Source organism: Aotus nancymaae, unplaced genomic scaffold (assembly GCF_030222135.1).
Source record: "Aotus nancymaae isolate 86718 unplaced genomic scaffold, 86718_ANA_hifiasm-v0.15.2.pri h1tg000016l, whole genome shotgun sequence".
In the NCBI taxonomy this organism is placed as follows: domain Eukaryota; kingdom Metazoa; phylum Chordata; class Mammalia; order Primates; family Aotidae; genus Aotus; species Aotus nancymaae.
In genome coordinates, this window is record NW_026988428.1 from 11930039 (window position 1) to 11944384 (window position 14346).

At 34.1% G+C, this 14346-nt stretch overlaps 1 long non-coding RNA gene and 1 other non-coding gene across 2 annotated transcripts in view; one reads left to right on the plus strand and one right to left on the minus strand.

Annotated features, from left to right (window-relative positions):
- The window catches only part of LOC105728795 (uncharacterized), a 528968-nt gene that overhangs the window by 410870 nt on the left and 103752 nt on the right, over positions 1-14346 (plus strand). The window lies entirely within an intron of this gene.
- LOC135275475 (U6 spliceosomal RNA) lies at positions 8315-8417 on the minus strand. The gene has a single exon (XR_010343108.1). It is a non-coding gene; the product is annotated as a U6 spliceosomal RNA (small nuclear RNA).

The window sequence follows — 14346 nt, forward strand, 5'->3', positions numbered from 1 at the left end:
AAGTTGTATGAAGTTGAGCACATTTCCTAACCTCATTAAGCCTCAATGTCTTCAACTGTTAAATAAGAAAAATAATAGCACCTATGCCATAAGGCCACTGTGAAGATTCCATGAGTTAAAATCATAAATAAGGAATAGTGCATAGCAAACTGTGATTACTAACTAACTAGAACTTTTTAACAGTTCAGCTTAAATTGCTAAAATAGCTCCTGAGTGGTCCTCAAGCATTTAGGATCTTTCTTTTACAATCCTGTACCTCATTACAAGGATCATTGTAGAAGACTATATAGCCTTCTGCTTAGCTTACCACAATGAGATATATATATATATATATAGCTATATATATATAGCTTACCACAAAATAAATAAATATATAAAATATATATATATATATTTTAGAGGTAAGATCTTGCTCTGTTGCTCAGGCTGCACTGCAATGGCATGATTACAGCTCACTTCAGCCTCTAACTGTTCGGCTCAATCAAACCTCCCACCTCAGCCCCCTGAGTAGCCGGGACTACAGGTGTGTCCACCATGCCCAGCTAATTTAGAAAAAAATATTTTTTGGAGAGACATGTTCTCTCTTTGTTGTCCAGGCTGGTCTTAAACTTCTGGGCTCAAGTGATCTTCCCACCTTGGCCGTCCAAAGTCCTGGGGTAATAGGTGTGAACCACTTCACGAGGCTGCTAAGCAGAATTCCAGATAACTTCCACGCCCTTAGCCTCCTATTGTTACTCCTGTGATTATGTTACCTTATGTGGCAAAAGGGATTTGGCAGGTGTAATTAGTAAAGATTATCTAAATGGGATAATCTAATTACATGAGCCCTTTAGAGCACAGTTTTCTCAGGCTGGTAGTAGAATATGAAGTCAAAAAAATTGGAAGCACATAAAGAACCCGTTGCTCTATTGTTGCCCTGGAAGTTGGAGGGAGCCGTAAGAGAGGGAATGTGGGTGGCTTCTAGGAGAAGAAGGTAAACCCCAGCAGACAGCCAGGAAGGAAACAGGACCTTAGTTGTACAGCTGCAAGAACTTGAAGTCTGCCAACATCCTAAACGAAATTGGAAGCAGATTCTTTGCCCAAGCCTCCAGACAAAAGTCCAAACCAACTGACAGATAAAGGTCAAGCTGACCTTGACTTCCTCCTTGTACGACCTTGAGCAGAGAATCCAGTCATCCTGTGCTGAATTCTGTCTTACAAAATTGTGTGATAATAAATGGGTATTGTTTTAAACTACTAAGTTATTTCTGTTACTGTGCAGAAATAGGAAACTAATAAAATCATTTGTCTGAATGATGGTTCATTATGTCAGTGGATTCTAATTATTTTAATCTGCTGTACAGGACCTTCTGAGATCTTACTCCAATCTAATCTTTTGGACTGTATTGCACACTCATTAGTTGCTTCCAAGTAAAAATCACTCTCATCAAGAGACAATTAACTGATTCTACACTGTGCCTTTCATTTTCCAACTTTCTGCTCTTATTAACTGTTCTCAGTCACCAAGGCATACCTCCTCTCTACTCCTCAATTTCTTTGTGCCTTCCATTTAGCATCTTTCCATGTGTCTTAAATCCCCATGCAGAGGGAAAGGCAGACTCCATGCTTTAACATTTTCCATTTCAGGTCGTTTTACAATAGGTTTCCTGACTCCTGATGGTGAGAAGTTTTGATAGTAAAAATATTGATGAGCATAATGGTAAGAAGTATTTCACTGAAATGACAATGACAATAACAGCAGCAGCGCAATACAGCATTACATTAAATATCTAGAATGTTCCAAGCTCTGTGTTAAATATTTACACGGTTTCTTTTACTCCCTTTCATCAATCCTATTAGACAACTTTAAATAACCCCAGTTTGTAGATTCAGAAAGATGGTTTAAATGACTTGCCTCAAATTATATAGGAAGCAAAGAATATGCACTAATGTATTTGACTCAAAAGCTCTTACTTTTATCTAGATTTTAGTCTCATGTTGTTTCAAATGCTGGGAGATACTGAGGAATTTAGGATTCTGAACTCATATAGTGCCTTGGACAATGACACTGTTTTCAGTTGAAAATTTAATCAACATTTATTTAAAATCTACTTGTGCCAGGCACTGTGTAAGGCACCAGAAACATAAAGAAGAATGAATAAGCTCAAGTATCTTTAGGGGTTCATTGTGAAGGTAGGAATTCTTCAGAAAGGAATCCCTTAAAGGGAAGAGTAAGACTATCAAAGGGAAGGGGTGTTCTGTTAAGAGGAGACAGAGTATGACATACTATAGAAGGCTTGAAACAGCCTGATGAGCTTGGGAAACGATGGGTATTATTTTAAGGTGAAGATGCAGAAAACTAAGCAGTGAAAGGGGTGAGAGGCTGGAGAGGCACAGTGGTCATACTTAGAGGGCAGAATGCATCATACTTAACAAGTATATGCAGCACAGAGGGAGGTGATTAGACTTAAAAAAGATTAGTAATATTAATAAGAATAGATGGCATTCATTGCATTGTCACTTCCTGGCAGAGTCAAGAGCTTTACAAATATATTATATTTCCTAATCTTTCTAATTATTCTATAAGGCAATATTTTAAGCCTATATTATAAATGAGAAAAGTAAAGTTTTGAGAGATTAATCTATTTGTCCCATAAAATTCCAACCTAGATTTACCTGAAACCAAAGCTTATGTTCTTAACTACTACATTTGACGAGGTCCCAGTGGTAAAGTGGAAATTGTAGGTTAGGCTATATTTTAGAATTAGAAGGACTCATGAACAAATTGAATAGTTTTGTTTACTTATATGTTACATAGTGATTCTAAAAACATGTTCACTCACCTAAAGCTTTATGTCCTGATGATATTACAGCAGCCATATGTGAGAGAGAATTTGTTTTTCATTTGGATTTAGACAAGACGAATTTGAAATTCCTGCTCTTTAGAATTTTTTGTTATCTTGAATCACTTAAAGATACCCTTAAAAATGGTCTTTCAGGTGATCTATCTTAAAACTTTATTGGCACGTCTGCATACCTCGAGTCTTAAATATGCATATTTCTGTGAAGTCCTCAGATATGAAAGACATACTCTTCTCCCATAGCTTTATGAGTTCTGAGGAAAATGATAATATAAACACTGAGTTTAACATTTACTCTTTCCAATAAGTTGAGAATAAAGTGTTCCTATCTCATTTAAAATATTCCATATTCCAGATGTCACAGGTTTCTTTCCCTGACCAGATTAGAGAAATCAGATCATATCTCAAATATTGGGCTGAAAGGAACACAGCTAGAGGCTTCATTAAGAGGTCATTCCTACCTATAGTGAGCTTGCCATCTAGATGGGAAAAATGCCACATATTATCATAAAAAATAAAACCAAAACATTATTACATGATCAATAAAAAATTAAATAATTAGTGCTATCAGAATTGAGAGGAAGAAGAGACTTGGCAGTAATTCATAAAACAGAAGGAGCAGCATATGATTTGAGTCTTCAAAGAGGGATCAGATTTTAATGCTTTCTGTTGAAAAGAGGAAAGAGAACATTAAAAGGAAAATGATTAAGCATCAGCAGTAGCAGAAAGATTAGGACACAGTTAATTTTTTTCTAGATGAAGGTGGAAGACCAGCTATCTGGACAAGAAGGTCTAGAAAAGTAGATGTTACTATTTGGGCAATCACCTATGTGTTTGAAACTCTAATGAAAGCTATGAACTCACTTTAGAAAATGATACAAATGCAAATACACCAAATTATCCTATTGTACAAACACAACTACTGTCAGCCTGTGGGTACACATCGCTTAGACCTTCCTGTCTAGTTATGGATATATAGGTGCATTTCTATAAATCCATCTGTTAGGTTTATGTGTTTATATTTATGTGTATCTGTGTAGGTATCTCCTTCTCCCCACAATGGCTGATACCTGGTCATTTACAGCAGCAGATTCAAGTGCAGAGACTGATGATATTCCTTTGGAAACCCAAGATGCTGTTATATTTAGAATTATTTTATTAGACTAGGTGTTTGTTCCTTTGAATACCTGAATATCTTTTCAGAATAAAAACAGCTTTTTTTCTTATGTCTAAGTAAAACTACATATTCATAGTAAAAATTTTAAACAGTACATAAAAATCTAAGAAGGAATGTGAAAAATCAGTTAAAATTCCAACAAGAGTGGAGGGACTGCTGAGCAGCCCAATAACAGAATTAATGCATTCATCTTATTTAGTAGCGCTATGTGAGCTAAATTGGAAAAGAAAAAGCCTAGAAACCAGGAAATCAGTTAGACAACCATGCAATCATCTGACAAATAACCAAGGCCAAGAGGAAAACTCACCAGCAGTGACAGTCAGAGCCAAGCTGTGTTGAGCATCTAATTTGTGCAAAGCAGACACACTCTGAAGAAAATAAAAAAGGCATGACCTGTGTGCTTTAGGAGCTCAGTGTAGTGAAAGAGACCAGTTCTGGCATAACTGAGGTTCACAAAACATGGCCAGGGAATTTGTGGGAGTAAGACGAATCCCTAGTACATGTTCTTTTCCACCTTCACGCTGTGTTGAGAGACATTTCAAATCCTCATTTTAGATTTAGGGTTAGGGTATACTTGGTGGGCAAAAGAGAATCACTATATCAAGCCCATTGTTGTACCAATGTTTATAAAACCTTTAAGTCAACATAAATTGTTTCATTTTGAAATGCAAAGAGAGACAAAGGTTTGTACAAAAAGAAAGGTTCCAGAGGTATAGGTGCCTGAGGGTGGATGTAGTCTCTTTTAAAGGCGAAGCCTCATAAAACATTTATCTCTTGGTGGCTTTCTGGCCAGACAGGTCAGGCTGGGGTAACATTTGTTAATGATTATCTAAGTACAGAATTGTGTTGGAATGCGTCTAATGTCCAAAGCAGGAGTAAAATATGAGATTCATTGAGAAGACAACAGTTATTTGAAAACAAAAGGAAAAAATAATAAGTGAGAGAGAAAATATACAATTCTATAAGTAGTTGGGTTTCCCCCCCAATATTTTAGTTTCTGATTATCTGGAATATTGTCCAATGAATTCACTTCTTTGTATGAACAAGCAACATAAAATAGTGCACTTATTTTATTTTCTGTGCATTTGTCTGACAAAAATTTACTATAATGACGTCAAATGTAGGACAGTTAGAAATGAAAAGTTAAATTAATAGTATTACTGTAACTTTATTTGGTGTTTTATTTTAATGTACTTTTCAAACAAATTTTGACAATATAAGGACGGAATATGGAAAACAAAACTTTGAGAATGCACACGTTAAATCATTTCATACTAAAATCTGTGTCTTATTCTTCCACAGCTATTGAGGCTAGATCACTTTCTAATGTTGTTATTCTAATAATACATAATAGAAATAAATCTTACAAGATATGCAAATAAGTATTAATATATGACTTATGGAAACTTACACAGATTTTATATTGAACTGGCAGTGCATATTCCCCATTTTAATTTCACTAACACCAGCTAAGTCTTTTTAATAACCTAAACACAACTTCTAAGATAGGAGGGGCTGCAATTCACTTTTTGATTCCATTCCAAAGTTCCTTTCAGAGTAATAAAAACATTTTCTTAGGAAACAGGATGACCTTGCTTCATTATTTAAGCAACCCGGCCTCTGTTTTTTTCCAAGCTTACCATAGAGTTGGCTTCAAGGACACTTTTTTCATAAAGGTTTTTAGAGAAGGGATGATGTCACTATGGAAATTGTCAAGTTTGATCCTTTCTCAGAGATATTACTCTGTGCTAGATATTAGGAAGGAGGGGCTCAAAGACAGAACTCAAAGATATACCTAGATACATCTAGATTTAAACCTAGATCCACATCTGGTCTTTCTTGGGAAAAGACTTTGCTTTGAAAGTAATTCAGATGGACACGAAAATTTAAAAGCAGCTATAGATATCTTTCAGTGTTAAAAATACTAGGATAATAAATCACTACAATCAATTCAGAAAAAATGGAGTGTCATTACATTATATTTTTAATTTTAATTTTGTTTTAGTTTTCTTCTGGTGAAGACATATGGCTCACTAAATCAAATAAAGTAATATGCCAAAGTTATGATGAAAGCAAATGGTCAAATAATATGTGAGGAAAGGATCTAGAATATACATATAATTTCTCCATCTTGTCCAAAGTCCCAAGTTGATGGATAACAATACATCATCCAAATTTTGTTCTAAGTTTCAAAAATGTAAAGGTTATGGGTAAATTGGGAGAATAAATGGTATCTAAAAAGAGCTTTGGTCATATGATTAAAAACAAGACGTCAGTATAGATTGGGTCTGCAATCTACACACACAACCCAATTATTTGGGTCAGATGTCCATATTAACATTTAAGCGCCTCCAAATCCCAACTCTTTCTCATTTTTTAAAAAAGAATTAAACTACATAGCCATCAATTCTGTCTATTTCTTTTCAGAACTATAGTAAGACCCTTTATTATTTTTTCAACTAGAATGTTCCAATTGCATTTTAGTTTATCTCTCTTTCTACATTTTCTCACCTCAGCCCTACACCTTCCCACTTTCCTCACAATCTGTCCATGCAATGCAATTTTCTTTCTTTCTCTTTCTTCCTTCCTTTCTTTCCTTTCCTTCTTCCTTCCCTCACTCCCTCTCTTTCTTTTTTTCTTTTTCTTTCCCTTTCCTTCCTTCCTTTCCTTTCTTTCTTTTTTCTTCCTTCCTTCCTTCTTTCCTTCCTTCCTTCCTTTCTCTCTCTCTCTCTTTTTCTCTTTTTACCAGGGTCTCAATTTGTCACCCAGGCTGGAGTGCAGGCCAGCCTCAAAGGATCCTACCTCCTTAGCCTCCCAAGAAGCTGGAACTAGAGGCATGCCCTACTGCATTCAGCTAATTTTTGTACTTTTTGTGGAGATGGGTCTCGCTATGTTGCCCAAGCTAGTCTGAAACTCCTGGGCTCAAATGCTCCTCCCACCTTGGCCTCCCAAAGTGCCAGGATTATAGGTGTGAGCTACTGTGCCTAGCCTCATGTGACTTCTTTAATGCCAAGTTCTTCATTGACTCTCTTTGGTTCTCAGCATAGTGTGCAGGCCCTTGATCTTCTCTGGCATCTGTTATGATGTCCCCATGTACACCTCAAGCTATTCCTTCCAGAAAAACCTTTATTTTAGTTCACTATCTAAAATACTTAGTAGCTTTGCTAAGCTAAAAGGTCAATTGCTTAGGCTTAAAACCTGGGACTCTTTTTTTAAATAACCCTCTCTGTCAGCTGTTAGTTTATCAGTTCAAAATCTTAAATAGTAAAATTGTAAGATATGAACCAATACAATTTTATGTAGTCACTTTTATTTCAAATTTTAAACTATCAATCTATTCAACAGCAATTCCTAAAGGATCTTCTTTGCTCTTCAAATTTTTCATACTCGCAAAAAGAACTACATTCATTTCAAGCTCAGTGTCTTCATAAAGTAAAAACAGAGAGAGTCAGAAAGTCAATCTGAATTTGAAAAGATCTTTATTTTTCAAAGTTTTAAGGTGGATCTTCAATTATGTCATGTTGAGAAGAATTTTATTCTAGATGGCTAACAGAAGAACTTTTGTCAGTAGAACCGACAAAATGTGCCTGGAAAATGTTCAGCTATTTTGAAAATAAATGTCAGGACGTCAGCTCCCCTTCTCTTTCCGCAGGCTATCATTATTTGGCCATATAACTAACTCATTAGTACTGGCCCTATATATTAACCCCATGAGGGATGCATAAACTAAGTGAGGCAGAGTCTGCTAATTGGCTTTCCGTGCCTTCATGTCACATACACAAGAAAACTTACTTTGGTTTTCTTCTTCAATGTTACTTTTTCAGTTGGGCAATTTACTATAGATTTATATTCACAGTCATAAAAAAAAAGCAATAAAAGAAAAGTAATTCTATCATTTTTCAGTCAGTAATGCTGGCCAACTGAATCTGACGTAGACAGTAGAGAATGTATACTTGCTGGAGGAGAGAGGAAGCTAGCATTCATAAAGCCTTTGTCATTATCCCAGTAATAGTAACATTCTAAAAGGTTCTATCACTTATGTTCTGTCTTCATTTTGCAATCTTATAGTGTATACAGTATATCGAGTGTATACAGTAGTAATAACTTCAAGGTAGTCATGGAATGTTCAAGAACAAATGGGCTTTTTTTGTATTTGTATTTTTTAACTTATTACACCTGGCAATAATATGAAAAAAAAGGATCAAACTTATATAGACAGTAGTTATATAATTTTCATTTAAGATCCCATTGTCACACACATTATTTAAAGTAATTCAGCTTATTTATTAATTTTTTTCAAAATATGGAACGCTTCACGAATTTGCGTGTCATCCTTGCGCGGGGGGGATGCTAATCTCTGTATTGTTCCAATTTCAGTATATGTGCTGTCAAGTGAGCACAATTCAGCTTATTTTTTACGCTACCCTAGAAGTCAGTTTGAAGATGGATTCAGTGCATAGATGGAAAGAGGAAAGGAATTAGACTTGGGGAATTTTTTTTCTAGCCCATGTAGTTCTGTAACTTATTTTTGCAGATAAATCAAAACTCCATCTTCAAGTTAGTGACTTCAAGATTTCTCTGTAAGGATGTTTATCATGACATTGTATATAACAGCAAAAAGGTGGAAATGCTTGGATGTCTAACCCTAAGGGATTAATTGATCAATACAGAATGCTAATATGGCAGGATGTTAAATAGCCATTACAAGATACTGAAAAATATCATTATAAGTAAGAAAATAAGATCATAAAATATTACTTTATACTTACAAAATAAATATGCACATATATATTTATTGTGTGTGTGCATATATATATATATATATATAGTAGAATATATATTTATATGTATGATAAATACTGGAAGGACCTGCACAAAAATGGAACATGGTTTATCTTCATGCCTTGGGATTATAGACGGTTATTAGCTTCTCCTTTATACTTATAGCATTAAAAAAAATTTTATAGTAAACATGTTACAGGATTACTTTTCTAATAAGATAAAGAAATAAAATATATTTTAAGTAAGATTTATGTCATTCAGGAAAAAATATTTTTAAAATATATATATACATATGACTGCATGTTTGTGTGTATATATATACACACATAGATATTTATGTACATATATAACTTAAGATACATCACTGAAAATGTCTTGTCACACAAAAATGCATATGAACCTGGGTTGATAGGATTGTAAATAAATGATCAATGAAATAGTTTTCATTTTTATTTTGCACTCTGATTACTTAGCAAAAGCAGAAATGAGCTAGTGCCTTGAAAGTTTGAGTTCCATAGCCTTGCCCTAATCTTGTAGCATTAATTCAAGGTTGGATATGTTTTCAATTTTCCTTTTAATCAAGTCTATGAGCCAGAAACCAGGAAAGGAGATCACTGCAGCTGAGTTGCAGCTGTAGTTCCTCACCTTCAAAACTGAAGATCAGGCATATCAGGAGTACAAAGTTCATTTGGCCCAAAACAAGAAAGAAAAAAAATCAAATTATACCCCACAACATACCCACACATTCACCTCACAGTGTTTCCCAAGATTCAGTCACCATTCTTAAAAAATATTTGAATATGAGAGATAATTTTACATCTACCTTTAAAAATCATTTAACTACACATATATTTTAAAAATAGAAAAAAAAATTCTATAATCTCACCATTCTAATATATCATGAATGAAATTTTAAAAATATTTATATTTAACTATAATGATTAAAAGACAGCTCAATTATATGAGTTTATTCATATCATTATTACATCCTCATTACAAACCTGAATATTTAAATGTACAGAATAGGTAAAATGCTTTTGTTTTCATAATGATTTTAAATTGGTTCTCTTGTAGCAAATGTGTGTCCATATCTCCATGTTATAATTTTCATAGTCCCCTATATTTTCCATTAAAACACAAACACAGATCACTGTAAGTAGATGTAATTTCATAATTTTATTTATTAAAGTATCTCCTTAATAAGATTCTAAGAAATTAGAGTATGAGGACTATCCTAGCTTTTGATTACTCTGGTATCCTTGGCACCCAGCTCAGTTACTGGCACAGAGTAAGGCTGAAAATGAAAGAATGACAGTTATCCAATGAATGAATAAGAAGTCTCTTCACTTAATCACCATCGTTTGGTCCACTTTGAGTCTGCTATCTACTTTTGAATCAAACATCTCTTTTCATACAGTTTCCTTACATTCTTTCTTTGAAAATTTATTTTAGGATTATTTTATTTGTTTAACTGTATATTGCAGGGTTATTAAAAAATATGCATTTTACAGGGTGTAAATGCATAATTTACACCCTGTAAAACTTACACTCACAGGAAGTCTGGATTTCAGGGACCATGATAGACATCCATGAGTGCATAATACTTGCCATTGTGGTATAATGGAAACACCAATATACCACAATATGCGATTATAGTATACTGGAAACACATATTGTGGAATAAAATTAACCTGGGTTCAGATGCATGCTTGCTTATGTACTTGTGTGATCTAGGATAGGTTATCCTGATTTCTTTGAGTGTCAATGTAAACATAGATAAATTCAAAATGTATGCAACTTAACTGGCAAAGGTTGTAGTTGTAAATAATAAATAGCATGTATATAGTACCCGGTACATGGAGAAAATTTTCATAATATTAGTTCCAATCACTAACAAACTCAGACATTAATACTAAATAAAGAACAAGTGACTTTGGTTTTCTACTTTGTACGGGATTTCATATTTTATATCCTATTTAGAAAATCATAACTGTGAATAAAATAATTTGTAAAACTCATGCTATCTATGGAGTGGTCTCAGGATCATGGACTGCTTTTACCGAAACAACAAATAATTTGCTCCTGGAAGAGTTTCTTTTGTAGCATAATATCACTAATACAAACCACCTTCGCAGAAAAAAATTGCAAGGCACAAAGAAGCTACAGATATAGTGAAAAAATCATCAATTATGATAAACATAAATTAGTCAAGCAACAAAATTCATATATTAAATTATGAGAGTGTCGACAGTTTGCCATTCAAAGCAGATGGCAGAGATCTTGGAATCATCTTACAAGTAAAGTAAGAACATGCCTGCCTGTCTTTATGGTTATGTACTGCCAGCGATTTGAATCAACTGAAAGAAAACACGATTTATTCAAAGACACACTTATGTCATACCCAGTTGTTTTATCAATAATTAGTAGAGACTTATACTTCACAGGTATTCGGCTGAAGTTAATTGGGGTCTTGGCATAAAAAAAAAAAAACACTGTAGGGTTTATGAAGCAATTAGACTGCATGTGTGGTTCTTATAGTCATTGACTCACTGAATTTTATTTTTTAAGTAACCTCTTGTTTTATTCAGGGATAATAAGAAAGAACATGTAAATAAATAAATTTTGCACATAAAAATCCAGATATATGAAACTTTGAACATAGTTTCCCACAAAACTAACAAAAATAATACTTATTAGTCAATAAATGTCTACCACTTTACATGAATTATCTCATTTAATACTTACCACAACCTTATGAGCATGGTTCTATCATTAACCCCAATTTACAATAAGGAAATCTGGGCTTGTAGAAGTTGAGAAACTTAACTGAGTTCAGATAGTTGGTAAATTGGCAAATTCCAGTGAATGTGCTATTCAACCTCTCCAAAACCTATTATATTAACTATTCCCACCCAGGAACTGCTAACAAGAATTCAAATGAAATGATCAGAGAGTGTTAGCCATCATAGATACTGATCATTAATGATCAACAAAATAACTAAAGGACAAGTAATCAGAGGAGGATATATCAAAAAGCAGCCTAGTGCATAGACTTTACAAGTGAGATTGACCTTTAAGATCACTTTGTTCAGTGTCCTCACGATAGAGTCCAAGATAGAAAAGATAAGTAAGTGAGCCCAGGTCACTTCCTATGGCCTGACATCTTCTCATAATATCATTGTATAAAACGCTTAACAATATGTCTTCCTAAACAGCTGGAAAATATTCCATCCTACTCTGACCTCTACCTTGATTTTGTAAGAATTCAGTAATTTAGACAATGTGGAATGTAGCTTTCTTTTTATTGTTCTGAAATAATTGCCATATCAGTGAGACCTATGCTTTAGTGATCAACTCTGTGGAAAAGGAAATGAAACATTCTATGAATGGGGTAATTTTCTTCTCTAATGAAGTAAGAAAATAAGCAGTTAGTGAACTAATGTTTAGCATATTTATAGTCTCTTCCATGCTACTAAAAATGATACAATATCCCATCTGCTTGTGGCTGCATAACGGGTTAAGAACACAATTGAACTCTACAATCAACATTAGTTCCAAAACACCTGGTTGTGTAAGAAGGGAAAATTTGGGGATTCAGAACTTGTTCCAGGAAATATCTTCAGTTTAACTTCATCTTCGTCTCCATTTTACTCTGCATACTCTCAGCAATTACATATTCAATTGTCTTTCTTGGGCTCTTTTTGCTTTCTAAATATATGCTTTTATTTTTCTATGAACATATTTGATCTCTTCAAACTATTTTGCCTCATGGATCAGCTCTGTCCTATCTTGCTACATAGTATGTTCTTGCTCCTTCATCTGTTGCTGCAACATTTTGCATACCTGACATATAACCCTAATCTAATTAAGAACAACTTGATATTTAGGGAACTCAATCATGTATTAATTCATGAAGTATTTTTTCTATGACAGGTCTGTGTTAGGAACTGACAATACCAGAAGTCAATATCCAACTCTCCTATAGTTAAAAGTACTTAAGAATCAGCTATGTACAGGGTGTTATGGAAGAAATTGACCCAGTTTGGCTGCCACAGGTATCTTCTTCAGGGAAGCAATCCTGAGCTGAGGCTTGAAAAATTAGTAAGAAATTTAGCCTGGTAAATTGGGAGGGAAGAGCATTCTAGCCAGAAGAGGTAGCATGTGTTACCTTGATATATAAAGAAAGCAGTACCAAAGTTCCAAATAATTAGACACACTTTTAATCTATTTCTATTTTTATTTTTACTTTTTTTGCAATCAGCTTTCGCAGATTGAATTATTTTCTTTTGCAATCAGTTTTCTCAGATTGAATACACTTTTAATTTACAAAGCAAACAAAGGTTTGCCTTTCAATTACTGACAGCTAAAGTGAGCAATGGCAATGGATTTCAGATCATGATCACTATGATAGATATCCTCGAAAACCTTGAGCTAGCCCATTTTTCCATCTGTAAACGAGAATATATTGTTTAAATCCACACAGAGTAGTTGTGATGGTTATGTGAGAAGAATCCATGTTGTACGCTAAGCATCATGCCTTGCACAAATTAATTTAACTGTTATTAATTAATTTCCAAGTCTAGATTAGGTATTCTAGCGGAAAATTAGAGAGATCTAGTTATAGAAAAAGATAAGAAGTCATTTAAATTTTTAATACTTATATGTTTATATATAGAGATACATATATTATTTATATATATATACATATATATACACACACACACATGCATATACACACAACACACATATACGTATATCCCTGAACACAGCAGTTTAGGCTGATATAAAAGAGCCAATAAATGAAGGAAGTTCACAAAGTTGAGGAGTTAAAACAGGTAAGGGAAGTACTAAATGAAAGAATGTCACTCTTGGGTTTTTAACCATGACCTAAAATTACATTTGTTCTCATAACTTAGTATTCTAAATGGCTTTAAGAGTCTGGGAACTTGGTATCCCTTTTGTGCCCTCAGTTTAACCCTAGAACACATGTTGTTCTTTGGGCATAGCTATGTAGTTATTAATTATTGACTGAAAGGCACAAGTTCTTAATCAATCTGCAATAGGTTTCCTTAAAGATGCAGCCACTCCATTTAAATACAAGCAGTGTTTTACTTTCAAAAGGCACTTCCTCAACTGAAGACTGATTTTCTGCAAGCAAAAGGAGGTGTGGCATTTCCTTCTGGAAGCCCGAAGAGAAGTGTTAATTATTTACTAAAGTAAGAGGTAGTTGATTAAACTAATATGTTTAATATTTACCAGAATCTAACTATTTTTTTAATAAATGAGCACTCTGAGATAGGTCCAAGTAGGGGATACTTCATGTTTCTGTTTAATCTCATTTTTATCTTAACTACTTCCAGGGAACAAGTCTTGAAAAGGAAAAGTAAATAAATAAAAGTTTATCATGTTAAAGTTGTTAGCCTTATGCAAGTTAATATCTGCAATGCTTGGAAGAGCATGGTGGCTCATGCCTGTAATCCCAGTACGCTGGGAGGCTGAGGTGGGAGGATCTCTTGAGCCCAGAAGTTCAAGACCAGCCTGGGCAAT